Here is a 20,209-nt window from a genome sequence, read left to right as displayed (position 1 = left end):
TCTTCCAGAGGTCCTGAGTTCAGTTCCCAGCAACCACATGGTGGCTCACAACCATCTGTAACGGGAATCCGATGCCCTCTTCTGGTGTGTCTGAGGACAGCAACAGTATACTAATACATAAAAAAAGAAAATAAAAAGGATTCCTGTTCAATGTATTTGTGAGATTAGTGAGGGGCTAACAAATACCGGGGTATGGTAAATAATCATGAGATGGACACAGGGATCAAACTTTACAGATATGAGTAAGAGTGAGGTCAGAAGCCCATCGATTGCCAGGTAGGGAATATTTGGTAAACCCGAGGAGCCTGGTTGTCTATGGCAGTGAAAATAGAAGTCAGGATGCAGAGATGAAGACAGCGGGCTCAGTGGGTAAAGGTGCTTGCTACCCAGCCGGATGGTCCAAGTTTGATCACTGAGACCCACAACGCAGAAGGATAGAATTCACTCGTAACAGTCGTCTTCTGACCTCCACAGTGCACGGCAGCATGTGCCTCCTGCCAACAATGAAAGAATCAATGATTGTGCTTATTGTAAAAGACGAAAGAAGAGAGAAGAAGGAAGCACTCTCTAGGTATAAAACATGCAGATACAAGTACAGAAATAGGGTAAAACCGAACTTTTGCTGTTATCAAGGTTCTGTTACCTGTTAGACGAAACCAGGTACCATCACTGGCCAAATTCTTCCATTTCTGTTATTTACCCCATCTCTTAGTAATTTACACAGAAGGTGACTGGACTATATGTAGGTGGAACATTTGGCATAATTACAGATATTTTTTGATGTCTTGGATAGTCGCATTTCTTTCCTTATATTCTGGGGCATCTCCCAACTTTCCCTCTTCCCTACCCCAGTACCGTACAACTAAATACATAAATTCAAGAAAAAGGGTGAAAAAGATTTATAAGTCTTAGTGTGTGTCTTAGGGTTTCTGTTGCTGTGAGCAAATACCATGATCAAGGCAACTCTTATAAAAGAGAACATTTAATTGGGGTTGGCTTACAGTTTTCAGAGATTCAGTCCATTATCATCAAGGAGGGAGCATGGCAGCGTTCAGGCAGACATGTGGTAAGAGCTGAGAGTTCTACATCTTGTTCCAAAGGCAAACAGGAGAAAACTGGCTCCCAGATAGCTAGGATGAGTATCTTAAAGCCCAAGCCCACAGTGACACACTTCCTCCAACAAAGTCGTACCTACTCCATAAGGCCACACCCACTCCAACAAGGCCACACCTCCACATAGTGCCATTCCTTGGGCCAAACATATTCAAAGCATAATAGTGTGAGTTAGAAAGACTTGGAGACACACATATTTGCTATTCTCAGCGTTGGTCAAATTTTGAGATTAAATTATGGGTCCTGAAGCCAAGAGGAAAGACAAAAGTACCCCCAAAAGGGAAGCAGGATGTGAAAAAAAATGACTTTCCTCTAGGTTTCTGAGGGATGAGGAAGCCTAATTTAGCACCTGGTGGTCCAGCTCATTACTAAGAATAAAAGCATCTAGGTTAACACTCAATATGCTACCCCAAGCTTTGCTACATGCCCCAAGACTACTTCTAGTTCTTGGCCCATTTATAGTCACCCCAGACTGGAGGCTTGAGTGGTGATGGCAAGGAACCCCTTGGCCCTTCCCAAGGGGACCGTAGATGCAGTGAGAAGGAAGTCCTCCCCGGACAGGGGAAGTGATGGAAGGTGCTGATGTGTTGTATGTTTTATAAGAGTATCTTTCCCCATGTCCTTGAGGACAGAGGTCTGCCTTTCTGAACCGATGCACCCTCAACAGCTAGCCACAGTCCTTGGTACCAGATGCATTCAAAGGTAGGAAGAAGGGGAGGGAGAGCAAGCTAAAGATGCCGAGGGAAGATATAAATATACCACAGAAGCACAGCCATGAGAGGGGAAGGAAAGATTGATACAAAGTTGCAAGTTCTTCCCAACTAAGATAAAAAGAGAAACACTTAACTCTGATTCTCCAATGGGCTGGGGGGGGGGAGGTTCAAACAAACAAATAACCAAACACAAAAGTCAATTATATCCTTTAAGTCTCACTTAAGTCTCATAGTTTACATTAAATCTCCTTTCCCCTGAACTAGCCCCCCTTCACTTTCTCTCTGTACATTGTATGTATTCACATGTAGTGGAGGCTGGTGGTCCACACTGGTACCTTCTTTAATCATTTTACGTCTGGTTTTCTTTTGGGAGAGAGAATAGGGAGCCCACTGTTTGTTGTCTGGATAGGTTTACCTGTTAGCAACCTGCCCACCCTGCCCAGCACTGGGCCAGAGGGGCCACTCCATCCCACTTGGCCTTTCCATTATGCTGGGACCCAGACTCGCATCCTTAGATTGCTACAGCAAGTGCTTCTAGGCCCTGAGACATCTCCCCAACCCCTAAATTTATCTTCTTTGTAGTTCTTATTTCTCACCATATGACATGTCTAGTCGAGTTGACAGGTTAAAAAATAATCAAGACAGTCTGAGAAGCTCTAAAGGATGAAGACACAGGGTTATATTTTAAGTGTTCGGGATTCATATTTAGAAAGACACGTCACTGTCATCGTCAGGCAATGCTCTCTACTCTAAAGGCAGAATTCTGGTGAAACTGTGTTTCGAATGCCAGATAAACTGTGCTCTCAGAATTTTTCCTTGACTAATTTTCCATCATGGGTCGTATAGTCCTCCTTCAGGAGCACAGGAGAAGGTCTTCCATGTGCAGAAATGATGTGGGTGCTGAAGACCCAGAGAAGAACATGATGTAGCATCTTTCAAAGGAGCCCAAGGTCCAGCAGAGTGACAGATGTGGATATGGTGCCACACTGAGGTCTTACAGCACAAGCCTGCTTCACTGTGCGTGACCCTATCGACCTATATTGTCCCTTTCATGGTGACAGTCTGCCAGCTTCATGTGTGGTAGAGCCTAGACTCCAGCAAGGACTTCAATTTTGCCAGGTTCAAGCCCCTGATTCTAGGAGCTTAAGTCCTACCTCCTTCCCAGCAAATGTAGCCAAACCCTGTTTTGCAAACAAGTCATGAGTACGGTGTCCCTTTGCTTCAACCACGAGGCACATCAAGTCTTATCTGACTATGACGTTTGGGGTTCTGACTGGGGACTACCTGATGCTCCTCATTTAAGGCCTTTGTGGGCCTAGAAGATGGGATTTCCCTACCTTCCTCTGCAGCTCTTACAGTGAGAATTTAGGTTTCTTTAAAAGCCCAGTTATATTGCATAAATATGTTTGTGTTTTACTCCCAGGTGTGGGATATGGGGCTGCTTCAGTTTGTCCACAGCCATTAAACATGATTGTCTCGTGCTTTGGGAGGAGTGTGATTTTTGCCAGATGCAGATAGTTTACATCTGGGACCTCTGGGGAGGGTATAAATAGGAGAGCCCTGAGAAGGCCTGTGGTGGCTGCTGCTCCTCCTGCTGCTGTCCCCGCGGCTGCTTTTTCTATTGGTGTTTTGCTAGATTAGTGGTTGGAGATATTCTGACCATGGAGATTGGATGTGCCCCAAGGAAGGTGATGCCCCTAATCAGCAGGAAGTAGTCTAAAGAGTCCAATGTCCTGCTTCTTCTCAAACCTTCATTCTCTCCTACCTAGTGTTGTAGAATTGGAAGGAGTTGGGGTGGAATAGGGAATAGTAGTTGGAAGGGAAGTAGATGTAAGAACCCAATAAAGTAGCTCCAAAGAGTACACTGACACTTTCCTCCATAGAACATCTTTTGTTGAGGTCTTCCAAATATGCCTCTGGCTGAAGTCTAGCCAAGACAGCCTGAGCTCTCCCATTATGCCCTCTCTTGGGCAGAACCTCCATACTATCATGATACCCAAGAGGATTGCCTTTGGCAATTTCCAGGATGCTAGAAGGAAGGGAGCTCCTGCTTCTCTCAGGGTTGACCTAGCTCCGTCTCTAGGATCTTTGACCAGAGCCACAGAGAAAGGCTAATGAGGTTAGAAGTAGCCACTCACTGATAATTTGTGCTTGTGTCAAGAAAAGTATAGAATTGTGGACTAAATGATTACGTGATGAAATACACACAACACAACACACACAAACACGTTGGGGGGGGGAGAGAGAAAGAGAGAGAGAGGAGAGATAGAGAGAGAGGTGTAAGAGTGTATCAGTGGGAAAGATAAGATACAAATCGCTGTTTTTCAATTCCTTAGCCTGATCATGAGAGCGTGTTTAATACACTTCAATATATGCATTTTTTTGGGGGGGGAAGAGATTTTTATGTAGATCATAGAAGAGCTTGACAGAATGTGTTCTTTATGTTCACTCTTGGTTGACCGGAACTTGAGGGTCACTGTCACTGGCAATCCGATTTACCAGTATGCTGCCCCACCCCTCACTTCAAGAGGGAAGGAAATCTTTTGAACTGTTGTAATTTGGAAGCTAGAGAGCTATTTCAAAATCAGGGTGCTTACAGTCAACCTTCAACTCTGATATATTCAGACAAAAATAATTATTACAAACTGAATATTGCTAAAAAATTCATTAGTTTTTGAGCTGATGGGGGAAAATAGTCACAAATCATCAACTTGTCAAACATCAGCATCAGCTCCAACAAGTTCGAGTTCACATCTTAACACTTTCTGCTCGCAGGAGTCCCGCACACTGCAAGATCAAAGAGCCGGGAAGAACACGCACAGATTGAGTCTGGGCCTGAGAGAAATAGCACCGTGGTATAGAAGCAGTTTCTCTCCTTAGCCCTCAGTCACTGGGTGTGTGATTTTCCTGATACCAGGGCTTTCTGATGCCGGGAGTAAAATTCTCTGCTGAAGCCTTTGACAAGCCTCAGCTCCTGACGTCTCACTCTCAAACCCTACTTTAAAAGCACATCTGTTAGTTTAGAGCATTTTTAGTTTATTGAAGAAGCCTTCACAAAGAAAAAAAACAGATGATGAAAATCTCATCTGTCAAAACTGTTATTAAAACCAGTAACAGTGTGAAATTTTGTTTAAATTGAAAGCATCATTTATTTTTATCAAACATTTTATAAACAATCATATTTGAGAAAGATTTGGGGGACCTGGAGAGCCCTCAACGAAAGGCGGCTCATTATGCTACTTCCTTTATAACGTGTGGCACCCACCGGGATGGGCTGTGCTGCCTCCCTCTAACTTCCTGTGGTACCAATACGGTGAAGATACCAGCACAGAGCAGGGATGGGCCTTCTGAGAGTAAACAGAGAGCAGGCAAAAGTCACAGACCTGATAAGGTGGAAGAAACTGAAGTCTAGGGTGACTGACAAGATGCCCACCTGATCTGCCATTTGCTGATTGACATGGCCCCAAAATATGAAGTCCCCAAGAGAGTTTAAAAAAGCAAATGGAAAGGAAGGATGGAAAGATCAAGCTGAGTAGGGTGTGTGTGTGTGTGTGTGTGTGTGTGTGTGTGTGTCATGGTGCACACAGCTGACTTCACGCTCAGACCTGCTACTGATATCAAAGGGGCATTTCACAGCCAGGAGGAGTAAAAGACACCCTTAAGCAGGGAACAAGATGAATGTCAAGTTCATTTAGTGGATCCTTCATGCAATCCAGATGTTTGGCAATGTGGAGACAAAACATCTGACACTGTGTGCTGTGCAGACTCAACCTAGGAATATACAAAAGATCTAGTTTCACATTCTCGACATCTTTGGCTGTCCTGGGTTAGCAGCTCTGAGAAAGAAACTGCAAAAGAAACGCCGGTGACATAAGACTGAAGATTAGCCCATGGCGGCTTCTCTCTCCTTTTTCTCAGCCATACATGCTTGGGACCCTTCACCTGGGACTGTGCAAAGGTTTCGCCACGAGGGTGGAGCAAGGGATTGGGGCACCAGGATGTAAGAGGGCTTGGCAGCACCTCAGTTCCCTTGTATTCTCTTAGGGGAAGACTGGGCACCAGACATCCACTCTACCTTTCATCCCTCAGGTTTCTTCAACTATAAAAAAATGCTACTCATCTGGAGTCACCAGGGCTGGATGCACCAGGGCAAACAGATCCATAAGCAGAGACCGTGGGCGTCAACTGAGGTTATGGGCTCATCTGTGTCTCTTCATCTAAAAGAAGACGAAGCAGATTTTCCAAGTTTACTTCTAAAGTAGCAATACTGAACTGTCTAGAAAAGAAACACATATTAACATTGACCATTATTTTCTTGAGCATTTACTTAGAGTCTCTTGAATCTATCTGATTAATTTTTGCTAGATAATGATGTATTATATGCTTCTATTTCTCTTTTTAATGTAAGTCACAACACATTGGGCTCTTTTATCTTCCCTTGTACTTATTCTAGAAGTTGTTTTCCCCTCTTAAAAAATTAGTGTTGGGTCAGTGAGATGACTAGTTGATAAAGGCCCTTGCTGAGGCAGGCCTAACAACCTGAATGAGTTCCATCCTCAGAGCCCATGTGGTGGAAAGAGAGAATGGACTCATATTTATGAGTTCTCTGACCTCCACCCCCATGCCCTGACACATGTGCACATTCATATTTATAAATAATATAAATGCATAAAGGGCAGAAGTCCAATTTCATAATGTCAAGCAAATTTCAAATAAACTAAAAAAAAAAAATTTCCAATGCTAAGCCCACTTGTGTAGGCTCTAGCTAGCCTGTCCCAATCCATTAGTTATAGATTTACCGGAACCCTTTGTCTTTGTTTAAATATATATTCTATGTGCGTGTGTGCCTGAGTGTATGTATGTTTCCACACTGATCCGAGAGTGATGGGAGTCACAAGAAGGTGCTAGATCTCCTGGAACTGGAGTCACAGGTGGACGTGAAAAGTGTGAGTCCTGAAAACTGAACTCATGTCCTTTGCAAGAGGAGAATGCACACTTTTTGGCTGAGCCACCTTGCAAAGTCCCCTGCGTTTTTCTAACCATAAGTAGCAGTCACTGTTAGAAGCACAAACGCATTGGGAGAAAAGTCTTTTTCTTATTATTCCAAGAGATATTTCCAATATGTAATATTTATTTATAGCATCCATTAAATTCAAAACCAAAATTTATAATGCATCATATAGTTGATTCAGTTGTAGGGTAAAATCTGTAAATGATAATTCAATTCAGAAAAATAAATTGCAAATCCTTGTGTGTCACTCACTTTACTCTATTTCAAATCTTCAGTTTGAGTACTACTGTTGCAACTAAGTATGGCTGCGTGATTGAAGACCGCAGGCGCATATTTCAGATGAGGCTGCATAAGAGAAACCGAATAAAAATATACAGTCAAGGGGAAGAGAGCATAAACTTTCAGTTAAAGAATGGTTGGCTCATGTATTTTGCAAATGCATGGCAGAAGTTATTAAATCATCCTGTCTCTCAGCAAAGGTGCTCATGGGAATCAGATAAGGACATTTTCATGAGAGAAACAGAAGTGGGGCTTATTCGGAGCAGATTTATGACTGTCTGTGGTGGCACATACCTGTAATTGGCACCTGAGAGGCTGAAGGGGAATCCAAGTCCATGGCCAGCCTGGGATACATGGTGAATTCAAGAAGAAGAGCAGCCGGACTGTATAGTATGACCCTGCTTCAAAATCCAGTTATGTAAGTGAGCGAGCAAGCGAGCAAACAGGTAGTGAATTGTAGTTGTGGAAGAACTAAGGTCCCAAAGGCTTAGAAAGGAAACTAGTCTCTGAGAGGTAGGGAGTCAGGTCGGGAGAGAGCCCTCTGTGTTTCATGGCACAGGGAACCTGATTTCTAGAAAAGGGGATTGAAGAATAGTCATACCAGCTAGGTCTCCACTTGGCCTTCCTCTTGTGCTTTTGCTTAGCACAGCGCCACAAAAGCCCTCAGGGTTTTAAAGAATTAAGATAAGACCTGAATTCTTTTTCATTCTGTTAGTTCAAGATGACTGATCGCGTGTTCAGTGTCACCCAAGTATGTGCCTTCGAGGTTTTCTGTGTTCGTGCAGGTTTGCTTTTTGTCTCCCCATGAAGCTCCGCATATCGAAGTGATGGGCAGAGTCAATGCATGCATTGGGAATCATCTCTTCTGATGAGTTAATTTTATTAGACTCACCCTTAGTTTGAATTTTCTAACCTTTATAAATGGATCCCATTTTAGGGCAAGCATTTGTTAAAAAGAACCAGGCAACAATCTTACACATTCAGGGAGCTATCTGTAATCAGTAGTTTCTTTGGACTCTTACTTGATCAATGGCTGCCTTCTTTGAAATTTAAACACTTCCCTTTGTCTTTGAAGTGCTTCAAGCACTTCACCAAGGCCTAGTACATTATGCTTACATTTTTATAATGCTCAAGCCAAGGGGTTTTCTACTGTTGATTAGCACCGGATATCAGAAGGGAGAGACTCTTAATCAGAAAGGAGAGATTCTTACTTGTCTTTGACACTTCCGTGCCAACACCTTTCCGACTTGCGGCACTGTTTTGACCCCTCGCTGACCATTCACAACCTTTATGGAACCTCACAACCTTTATGGAACCGACTAGCTTAGAATGAACCTTAAAATAGAATGGCTTGGCTGCGAAGGATTATGAGGATTATGCTAATGAGAGGGAAAGACCCATATTAAATGTGGGCAGCACTGGTCCCTGGGCTCCGTTTCCAGACCCACTGAAAAGACAAAAGTGGGCTGAGCAGCAGCCCTTGGTGTTCCATTTCCTGAACTGTAGATACAATGTCACCATCTGCTTCTGTCTCCTGATGGCATCCCTTCCCTGCAACGACGGACTGTATCCCCTTCAACTGTAAGCCAAAAGAACTCCCTACCTTCTAAACTTTGCTATGGTCACAGAAGCAGCTCAAGTAAGTAATGCGTCCAAGGTGGAAACAGATAGTATTTCTTTGAACATTGCATTTCATACTTTATGTGCCCAAATTTTTCTTTTGATTTCTTCTGCTCTTTTCCATATTTCCTTTTCCTCTTCTGCCTTTTCCTCCTCTGATGTCTTCTGTTTTTCTTTACTGTTTCTTCCTCTGGGCTTTGGCATTGGGTGACAGCTGTCTTGGCCCTTTTAAACTATGATGATAACAGTAATTTGGGATACTCCCTACAAAGTTGAGGAAGAGCTCCTGTTTCTATAAGGCACCAAATACTCTCTGTTACAAGTTAATGTTGGATGTTTAAGGAGTTTTTTTTTCTGCATCTGTTGATATGATTGTGTGTATGTGTGTATGTGTGTATGTGTGTGTAGGTAGTTTTTTTTTCCTTTAAGCTACTGCTATTATAGATTGTTAGATTGCTTAATATCAATATCAAACAATCCCCCAATTATTTGTGGCCACTACTATTGTAAAGAATTTTAATTCCCTGTAACTTAGAAAAACCTTATTCCTACAAAAAGCTACTTAGATTTTATTAGCCATTATATTGAATTTAGGTAAATTTGGAGACAATCTTCATGTTTGTAAAAGTAAATATTTCAGTCTATGAGGGTGGCATATTCATCCATTTGTACTATTTCATCTTTCTCAGTAGGGCTGTTGAGGTTTGATGTACAGATCTTGAGTGTATTTTGTTAAATTTATTCTAAAACTCCTCCTGAGGCTGACTCAATTGTATGTGATGTTGCACTGCACAGTGTAACTTCCAAACATTTTAAAAGATTTCATCGAGGTACAATTGACCTTTGCATTTTCTGACCTGGATGAACTCACTTGCTCCCGGGAGCCTTTTTTCTCATGGCTTACATGTTTTGTTTTGTTGTTGTTGTTATTGTTGTTTTTGTTTTGTTTTGTTTTTTGTTTTTATGCATACCTAGAAAATATAAATGAAGAATGTTTACTTATGTCCTCCCAACTCCACTCCTGCATCCTGCCCAGGCTTATTGTATTGCCTAAGACTGGAGTTCCTTTTAGAATAGACATCGTGAGGACGAGCATTCTAGACTTGCTCACAAATTTAGGGTCAACATTTAGTGTTTGACCAATAATTATATTATGATTTCAGCTATAATTTTGGGTATATTACTCCGACTGACTTTTATTCATTTTATATTTTTGTGTTTTTTGCATTGTGTATGTGTGTGTGTGCACATAAACATGTGGGCATGTGTTATTCAGTACATGTATGTAGAGGTCAGACGTGAGTTTGTAGTACTTTGGTTTTTTTCTTTTCACTATGTGAGTTCTAGTGATCAAAATCAGGTCATTGGGCTTGGGAACTAGGGTGTTGTCTGGCAGGGCCATCTCCCTGGCTCCTTGATGAATGTTCAGAGGTGTAACTAACCTTGCCTTCTGGGGATAAACTTTACTCATTAAGGAACAGATCTGAGATGCTGATTCTGCTTGCCAGCATCTTGCTAATGCTGCTTCCTTTATGAAATATGTATATTTCTTTTAATAAATGACATGTGCCTTTGTTTCCTAGCAGGGCAGTGCTGCCTTCCAAGTCAAGTTGAGAGACCCTGCTCGGCCTCTGCTTACTTGAAGAATCTCCATGGTTGGCATTATGCTGTCAGTTGTCAAGAACTGTGCAAGGATTATAGATTTTTGAAGGTTTACTTTATGAATTAGATCTCTTTGTGTGTATGCATGTGGGCCCCTGTGCATATGTATGCACATGCATGCAGAGGTCAGAGGGCCATATCAGGTACTTTCTTCTATTTCTACCATATTATTATTGTTGTTGTTATCATTACTGAGACAATGTCTCTTGTAGAACCTAGCGCTCACAGATGGGATGGGCAGAATGACAACAATCTCTGGGGCTCTCCCCGCATATGCCTCTGCCTGAGCACTAGGGTAAGAGATGCTCCCTACCACACTCGGTATATGTGGGTGTTGAAGATCTGAACTCAGGTCCTCACACTTGGGTGGCAAGCATTATACTGACTGCGTCATCTCCCATGCCCCAATTTTAACTTCTTGATGTGGAATTTTCAGTTTTCCTCTTCTCAAGAGAGCTTTAGAAATCTGTGTCTGAAGAATTCTATTATTGCTAAAATATCATAATCATTGGCACAAAGTTCCTAATACATTCCTTCCATGGGGGCATCCCATTTTCAATTCCAGATTCTGATGTATTCTACCCCGTATGTACGCTGTCACATTCTGTTAATTGTTTGTTATTCTTATTGATGTCTATAATTCCAAAGCCTTGGAATTATCTACTTTCTTTCTACTTTACTCATTTCTGTTCTTAGTTTTACTATTTAATTTCATTTTTAGTTTCATTTACTCTATTTTTCATTTCCTTCAGGTGGGAAATTAGGTAACTGACAAGATTCTGCATCTTAAATGCTTAGCACAAGTACTTAAATTAGCAAATTTCCCCCTAGATACCATTTAAACGGCTTCCTATAAATTCAACATGTTGTATTTTCATTTTCTTTCCATGCAAAAAAACCAGTTTTTGTCTCTTTTTAAAGATTTTATTGAACATATGGACTATTAAAATTATATAATTTTCATTTTCAGAATTTCAAGGATTAGCCTGGGCTTCTGGCACACACATACTCTCTGTGTTCAGAAGGTTGAACCAGGAGGCGAATCGTGAGTTTGAAGTCAGCTTGCACCACATAATTAGTCCCTGTACCCCTCTGCTCCCCACAAGACAAATTCAGTGGTGATTTTAAATCTCTTTTTGTTGTTTCTCATTGATCTGATTATTTCAATGTGAGTTGGCTTTCCTCTTCTGCTATTTTTTTTTAATCTGTAGCTTCCTGGAGTTATTGGTTTCTCTCTCATTAAAAAATTATTCTCTCTCTTTCCCACTCCATCTGTCTCCCCTGTGTGGATACTAATATATATTTTAAAGGCAGGTTAAGATTAACCTGTATTGTAGGGGTTTTTATAAATCATATTGTTTATAAATCATAATCTTGGTTATATACTGAAGTTTGTATTGAATTATCTGATTCCACTTTAAGTATTTATTTTTACTTATGTGTATGTGGTGTGCATGTGCATATGTACGTGTGCTTGGTTGTCTGTATGCGCACAGTTGCACAAGGACACTAGAAAGTGGTATCAGGTTTCCTCAAACCGAACTTATGGGCAATTATGAGCTGCCTGACCTGGGTGCTGGAACCCAAACCTGGTTCTTCTGCTAAAGCAGCAGGTGCTCTTCGCTGCCGAGTCACCTCTCCAGTCACTAAAGTGTAGCTCTGGCTACCCTTGACCCCAAGATCCTCCTGGTTGCCCATCTTTTCAGCATACCAGTGTGTGCCACCATGACTAGCTTGGCTCCATTCTAACCAGTGGAAAGCAACATGATTTCTCATTTTTTGTATGAATTCTGTCAAGCATTTTTGCAAGTCTTAACACTCCACGATCATTGTCCTGCTAAGAAGTTGCCTTTGCAGACACTTATCTAACACAGAGAGGTTGGTATTCAGCCGAATACCCCATTCAGATCTCTGGAGTACTTCAACATAGCCTTCTACTCCCTTTTGTTCTATTCTTCAATCTTGTGTTACATTGGCCCCTTTGCACAGTGTTCTGCTTTCAAGTGAGCAATTCTGGGCAGCTGTGCTTGAGGGTCCCTTCCTTGGTGTGGAAGTTTAACCGTTTCTTCTAGGCAGAATGCCAGTGCATGGAAGAATCACTTTTAAACCCCCCTTTGCCGCTCAGAGGTCAGAGTCCCATGCTGTCTGCTTTCTGACATGGGAATGTAATCTTTTCCTAATTTTGCTCAGTTTCTAAATGTTTATGGCAGAAAGAGAAATCTAAACCTTGTTACATTCATGGGGTTAAAGATCTTGTGTCCCTTCAGATTTCTCTTCTTTCCCCTTGCTCCCACATCCCATGGAAGTTGTTCTCTCACCAGCCACCTCCTCCTATTGCCTCTGCTCTTTGTCCACGGTAATCTGTCTTCTGAATAGTCATAGAACTCTTTTATCCAATCTCCCATTTATAGAGTCCATCCTCCCACCTGAGTCAGCGTGCCTTTGTCAAGATCATTTTCCTAAAGTTCTCTTATGAGCTTTGAACTCTTCCATGGCTTCCCATCACAGCACCTTTTCACGGTGCTACCGAAGCCCTTAAACACTTCCCAATATTGGCATCAGAGCAGCTGATACTAGCTATTGAGCTTTCACCTAATCTGCCTTTCCAACAATCTTTCTCCTCTGTTGGACTACAGTCGTTCCTATTTCTGAGATCAGGACAAAATTGTAAGTCTCCTGCAATTCCCCTGGGACTTTACTTCTTTAAAGTTAAAAAAATAAGTATTATCGTGTGTGTGTGTGTGTGTGTGTGTGTGTGTGTATCACAGAAAGAGGGACAGGGGATGAGCGAAGGTCAAAGACCAGGGACAGCTTTCAGCCCCTGGACCTTTGCTTCTATAATAATCTTCATGGATTGAATTCATGCTATGAAGCTTGTGTGACAACTGCCTTTTTCTGTTGAGTCATGTTACTGGCCCCAGGCCTCATTTCTTATTTTTTTCTTCATTTATTTCTGTGTTTGGTGTGTGTGTGTGTGTGTGTGTGTGTGTGTGTGCATGCCATGATGCACGTGTGGGAGTCAGAATACAACATGTCAAGAATTACGGACACTAGACATGATACTTCTTTTTTGTTTTATCTCTCCTAACTAATGCTAGCAGTAAGTTCCACTGACTCAGTGCCTAGTGAATGCCACCAAGGAAATAGTTGCCCTTGTTTTGTCACTTCCCAGTGACATGTTCTTTGTGTTCTGATGCCTCAAATGCAGAAAAGGCATCCAATACTCCCCACCCAGTGGAGATGGGCAGCTCTCTGTTTTGCATGTCGCATGACTCACCATCCGTATCATTTGGCATCCTTTTATCAAATCACTCATTTGACATAAGACAATTTCATTTTCAATTCATGCTTTTTCCAATTATACTTTTAAAATATTTATTTATTTATTATATGTAAGTACACTGTAGCTGTCTTCAGTCACTCCAGAAGAGAGCATCAGATTTCATTACGGGTGGTTGTGAGCCACCATGTGGTTGCTGAGATTTGAACTCAGAACCTTTGGAAGAGCAGTTGGCGCTCTTAACCACTGAGCCATCTCACCAGCCCTAATTATACTTTTTTTAAGATGCCCATATTACCTGTTTTCAAGTCCATGTGTTTCTTTCTCACTAGTTTATTAGCTCCAGAGAAACAAAGTATTGGTCAGTTCATACACAAATAGAGGCAATAAAATTATTTGGCTTTTTTTCCCACTGTTGTGACAAAATATGAAGCAGAAGCAACTTATTTCTACCTAAGGGTTCAGTTTGCCATGGTGGAGAAGCAAGGCAGCTGGGACAGCTCGTTCCATGGTAACTGGAGTTTGCAAGATGACTCATTCATGCCTTGAAGAACGTGGAGAACCTAACCTGAAGTAGGGCAGATTGTAACTCTCAAAGACTGATGCTTTCAGGGCAGCCTTTATCAACCATTCCAAAAAATGTACCTCCCCAAATGATACTATAGTAGAGGGCCAGGTATTGAAACACAGAAGTTTGGGAGAGTGATTTCACATTCAACCCATAACTACAACAGTTATGATGATACAATTGTAATTAATGTGCTCTGTGCTTTCAGCCAGCCACATGAGGTGTGGGTTGAATGTGAAATGCCCTCCACAGGTTTGTGTGTTTAAATACTTAGTCCCCAGTATTGGAGATCATGTGCTCTTTGGCAAGGTCATGGAACCTTTAAGAGGTGGAACTTTATTGGAGGAAGTGGGTCACTAGGGGTCGGCTATGATGTCTTACAGCTTAGCCCCATCTTCCTGGTCACTTTGTGCTTTGGGATTAGAGATCCCAGGAAACAGGCCAGCGTCATGCCCCTGCCACTATGATTTCTGAATCATGATGATCTGTATCTCCTCTGAAAGCAAGAGCCCAAATTAACCCTCTGTCCCTTAAGTTGCTTTGTCAGGTGTCTTATCTCTTATCACAGCATCAGGAAAGCCTGACTTACACAGCATATGGCATCAGATATTAAGGACTTAATGAATGCATAAGAACTACTTATTAATAATAAGTAATGATAAATAATGCTTATTTCCCTATTATATATATGTATATATATGCATTTATATAGTACTCAGCCTATATGTATCATACAAAAAAATCAAATGGGAAAAATACTGGGATTTTATTTATTTGGTTAGTTAATTAAACAAAATTTGAGACATGATCTTATGATGTAGCCCTGGTTAGCCTTGAATTCAGAGATCTGTTTACCTCTGCCTCCTGAGTGCTAGAACTAAAGATGTGTGCCATCACCCCTGACTTTATTTGGTTCCTGTTTGTGAAGGGGATTGCTCATTTTCAACCTTACAATATGCACTCTATAATAGGGAAAAGGTGGGAAGGACTTTTACATTTCTTTTGTATCCACTTTTGCAGTAGACTGATATTGGCACTTGGCACACATTCTTTAATTATTTCGATGATCTTGAGAAGCCCACATTATTGTCTGCCTACTGGACGTGAAGGTCTGATGAATAGACCCCGACATGCACAAGGCTATTCAATTAGGAGAACTGTCCATACTCAAAGATTTTGCAAAGAGCTTGGAAAGTAACCCAATTTTAAATACCAAATTGGCTTCTGTGTAGTATATATTTCTAAGTCCACATACTAAAGTGCCTATCTGAACATGGTACTTGAGTCTATGGCCAATACTCTGAATGTACTTGATTCTGTCTGATCTCAGAAACTAAGGAGCACTGGCCTTAGTTAGTTCTTAACTGGGAGAATATGACATTTGAAGATGATCCATGCTAGACATTTGGAATTGTCCATAATTAGTTGAACTATGAGAGGTGACTTCAAAACTAATCATTTCAAAAGTACACTGTGGAGTCATTTCTCTTCCTACGGATTCTCTTCATCTTGATCTTAAGAGTCCATGAGATTAAGCTAAGTGAAAGCCACTGACACATTACTATCTCATCTGGGTGACCATCGCAGAGGTGTGAGCTCACACATCCCCAGGTCCAGTGTTGGACTTTCACTCCCTCCAGTGTGCAGTAGACTCTCCAGAAATCACACTTAGTTGAGGTGTGATTGCTTCTAGTGAAATGACCGACATTCTAAACACCTCTAGGAGAAACTGTAAACATGGCCTTGCGATAATCCTGGTTGCTGTTATCTCAGTCCTAACATTGTACAGCAGTGGGATTACAAACACACTACATGGGCAGCAGCTCCAGAAAATATAAATTATGGTCCTCAGTTCTCTACAGAGACTATATTGATGTGGTTTGGACACTTAACTGCTTTCAAGTTTGTTTGTATTTTTTTTTCTGTTTCATTCATAAAATTAAGGCTCAAATATCAAAACCACCAGAGAAATTTCTTTTCCTTCTTAAAAACAATTTTTACTCCAAGGAAGAAAACAATCAATGACTGCATGCTGGCGAATTTTATGTCAACGTAACACAAGCTAGAGTCATCCGAGAAAGGAACTACAATTGAGAAGACTGTCTCTAAGAGATGGCGCTGTAAACACAGAGCCAGTAGCACATTGTCTTATTAACTAATGAATTGTGGGTGGGACAACCACGGGGTTGGATGGTTCTGGGTTCCATAAGAACAGACTGAGCAAGTCACCAGGAGCAAGCAAGTAAGCAGCGCCCCTCTGCATCAGCTCCTGCCTCCAGGTTCTTGCCTTTCCTTACTGATGGTTGTGAGCCACAATATGGTTGCTGTGCACTGAGCTGGAATCCAAGGCTCAGGGGCTGAATGACCATGTTATAAAAGCTTTTCTCCTAAGGCTTGCTAGGCCTCCTCTATCCTCAAAATGTGATGTGCTAGACCTTATGTGATTCCTTACACTGAAGAAAGAAATAGCTGTTTTTGTGAGGACAAAAAAAAGTAGCATGGACATTAGTCAAAAACCATACTGTGTTCCCAGTTCAGGACTTCATCATACACAGAAATTTATGAAATACAGTTTATTCTCACTGTTCAGTAGGAAATGGTAAAAACAGAATGAGATCTCTTGCTGGAGAACACTACGGAAATCAGAAAAGAAATCAGACAGCCAGAAAAACCAGTAGGAAGTGTGTGTGTGTGTGTGTGTGTGTGTGTGTGTGTGTGTGTGTTTGCCTGTCTATCTCTCTCCCTCTGTGTGTGTGTGTCTCTCTCTCCTTTTATGTGTATGTGTCTCTCTGTGTGTCTGTCTATCTGTCTCTGGGTCTGTAAGTCTCTCTGTCTCTGTCTGTCTCTACCTGTATCTCTGTCTCTGTATCTCTCTCTGGGTGTGTGTGTGTGTATGTCTGTCTTTCTATGTCTGTGTGTGTATGTGTGTCTGTCTGTGTGTGTGTGTCTGTTTCTCTCTCTCTCTCTCTCTCTCTCTCTCTCTCTCTCTGTCTGTGTGTGTGTGTATAAGTCTGTGTGTTCATGTACATGTCAGAGGATAACATACAAGAGTCAGTTATCTATCTCCTTCCACCATATGAACCCCTGGAGTCAGACTCAGGTTGTCAAACTTTGCTGAAAGCACTTTTACCCCCTGAGGCATCTTGCCATCCCAGAACAAATAGCCCTTCACGATGTTCACAGCCATTGATAGAACAGCATAAAGCAAGAGAGCCCCTGGCTCAAACCCCAGTGCTTCTAAAAATGACAACACCCTGGCAAGAATGCTATACTGGAAACCAAGAAGACCAAAGGAGTTGTCTAGAGAAACAGTGAGACATGAGCACTCCTTCTGGTGGTATTGTTGCTCTATCTTAGAAATCTGTCCTTTTAAACGGGGGAGTAAAAGCTAGGTTAAGTTAATACAGAAACATGCCATGCCATCTTCGGAAGCGGCTCTCTTACCATGTCCTGTGGTGACGGAGGATGTGGTATAGATGGGGCATCTTCCTGTTTAAAATGATTAGGGTGGAGAACATGCAGCCAAATGAAATTATCCAAGTGGCAGAACATTCACATATAAAATAATTTATGGTTTGCCATAAATGTTGTTAAATCTGTGACTTGTTCAATGATGAGTTATGAATCCAGCCCTTGTTAACGTTTCCTTTGCAATATGTGGTGGGAAACAGCTATTAAAAAAAATACTAGCGTCACTATTTATTCAAAGGTTCCACATCACCAGAATAAATTGCCTGAGAGGAAACGTCTTGTTCGTAATGATTTGGAATACAGGGCTGAAAGTTTCATGGACTGAATGTTTGGCTTTGTAATAAGGAAGCATTCATAATATATGTGAGATATTTGTTAGCGCTAAACATACAGCTAAATGTTTCATGAAAGGACCATTGTGAGCCTGATTTTACAATAAACAGTTAAAACTCCTGGAGTAGATTTGGTGCAAGGGGAATGTTTGCTTAGATTTAGCAAAGAAAAATACTGTAAATAATTCATGGGGTGTAATTTGACTCAATATTTTTCCTAGCATACAATGTACTTGAACCTACATCCCCTTCCGTGAAGCTCTGTTCTTTTGTAAGTGGCGTTCCCTTCTTCTCATGGGTCATTGACCTCTGGGGTCAGCCGGAAACAAGTTCAGAAGATCGGATGATGGAAAGGCATGTGACAGGAAAGGAACTTGATTCCTCATCCTCACCTAGTTTCTGAGATATGCCACCTGCCATCTTCTTAAACAAGAAGGAAGCAAAGGACGCCAGGCAGGGAGAACTGAGCCCAGAAAGTGTCCATGGCTCTTCTTCAGGGACAAAGGGCTTTTCCTAGAATGGGCTCACCAGCAAACCAAGTAAAATTAGGGAAGATGTTTAATGCAAGATAAAGTACTTCTGTGTAGAAAAGTTAAAACCTAGTGATTTGGGGTCATTATGCCATGGCCTATAATTAGATGAACACTACCAATCTGAACTCTGTTGCTCAGAGACAGCCCCAGGGCATGTGTGGAGCTCTCTGCTATTTCTCCTGGCATTTGATAAAGAAATTACATTCCAAAAAGCAGCCATGAGAAGTCTTAAAACACAGGCGAGTCCAGTCACTTCTCTTAGTCCTGTTGGATGCTTTAAAGAACTGTAGAATTGTTTAATTCACCTCTCATCGGCTAGCCTTCTTTGAACATAACTCCTGGCTGATTTTCTGCTCACCTTGACCTCAGTTATTATAAATCAAAGTTTGTATTTAGTTATTATAAATCAAAGTTTTAGTGATTGTCCAAAATCTAATGGGGATTCTCTCTAATAAGGACTCTCTCTCTCTCTCTCTCTCTCTCTCTCTCTCTCTCTCTCTCTCTCTCTCTCTCTCTGATTTGTTAACCATGTGCTTTAGAATGTAGAAAAAGTAGAGGACTCTCTAATGAGAGCTCACTCTCTCCCTAATTTGTTATCCATGTTGCTTTAGAATGCAGCAAAGCAAATATTATTTTAAAACTGGCTGGAGATAACCCAGTCATTAAGTGGATGAGTCAACAGATGTTTTTTTCCTTCAGGAGTGAGTCGTGTGGAATCTGCTTCCAAGAAGGCCAGTTGCTCATTGCTTCCGTCCCCCACCCCTTCTCTGCACACACAGAGAAGAGAAAAAAAATGGTCCCCAAGGCTGCGAAATGAAGCAGCCTCGATTGGCTGCCACAGAGCCTGAAATGAGAGAAGGAGGAAGAGTTGGTTGGAGGGATCTTTCCATAAGACAACTAAACTCTTTCCTGTCTTCCTGTTGCACACAGTGTGCATTAGCAGCATGCTCCTTCTGTGAATGCCCTGTTCCTTCAGTGTAGTTTCCAGAGACTCTGGGAGCCAGGAGATGTGAATTCTAGCCTTGGCTTCTACACCAGTGAGCGGGTGGGTTTGGATTCCTTCCCCTCGGTTCCTTATGTAGACGCTGATGGCTGATGGAGCTGGTTAGGGAATGATGTTCAAATCCCTTCCAGCTCCTCTTGTTCAAATCAACTGTTTTCTGAGTCTTACCCCCACCTCTCTCTATTTATTTCCCACTGTTTTGTCTCATGTAGCCCATGCTGGTCCTGAGCTTTCTGTGTAATAGAGATAGACTCTGAACTTCTGACAGAGCTTAGGATCTAGGTGCTGGAGTGGATCTGGGAGTTTATGAATGCCAGGCAAGCCTGTCTCCCCTTCTGAGTTTTGGTCTTAGGCATGTCAGATGGTAACCATAGTTTCCCTCGCCGGAAATCTCTACCCTGTTCAGTATAACCAAGGTTCCACCCATTGAGTGAGGGCTTATTGGGCAGTGGCTGCGGCTTTTGCTTAACCAGAGGGTGTTTAACCTCTAGAACTTGCTCTGACGGCCATCTGCATTCCTTGAAAGATCTAGTTTTAGCAAGAAGCATCCCCACTGAGTCAGTTTGGGGGACCCCTTCCCATCACACATACCTTTCATATCTGATGGAGTTAGCAATTAGAGTG

At 41.9% G+C, this 20,209-nt stretch overlaps 1 long non-coding RNA gene across 1 annotated transcript; it reads right to left on the bottom strand.

The window, feature by feature from the left end:
- Positions 1-144: 144 nt before the first annotated feature.
- Positions 145-17,729, bottom strand: Gm41768. Its single transcript, XR_877532.2, has 3 exons — positions 17,691-17,729; positions 5,902-6,043; positions 145-494 (listed from the first exon to the last, which is right to left on the bottom strand). It is a non-coding gene; the product is annotated as a predicted gene, 41768 (long non-coding RNA).
- Positions 17,730-20,209: the final 2,480 nt, after the last annotated feature.

Source organism: Mus musculus, chromosome 18 (assembly GCF_000001635.26).
Source record: "Mus musculus strain C57BL/6J chromosome 18, GRCm38.p6 C57BL/6J".
Lineage (NCBI taxonomy): Eukaryota > Metazoa > Chordata > Mammalia > Rodentia > Muridae > Mus > Mus musculus.
The sequence above is the reverse complement of the archived record's forward strand: the minus strand, read 5'-3'. Positions and strand labels throughout refer to the sequence as shown.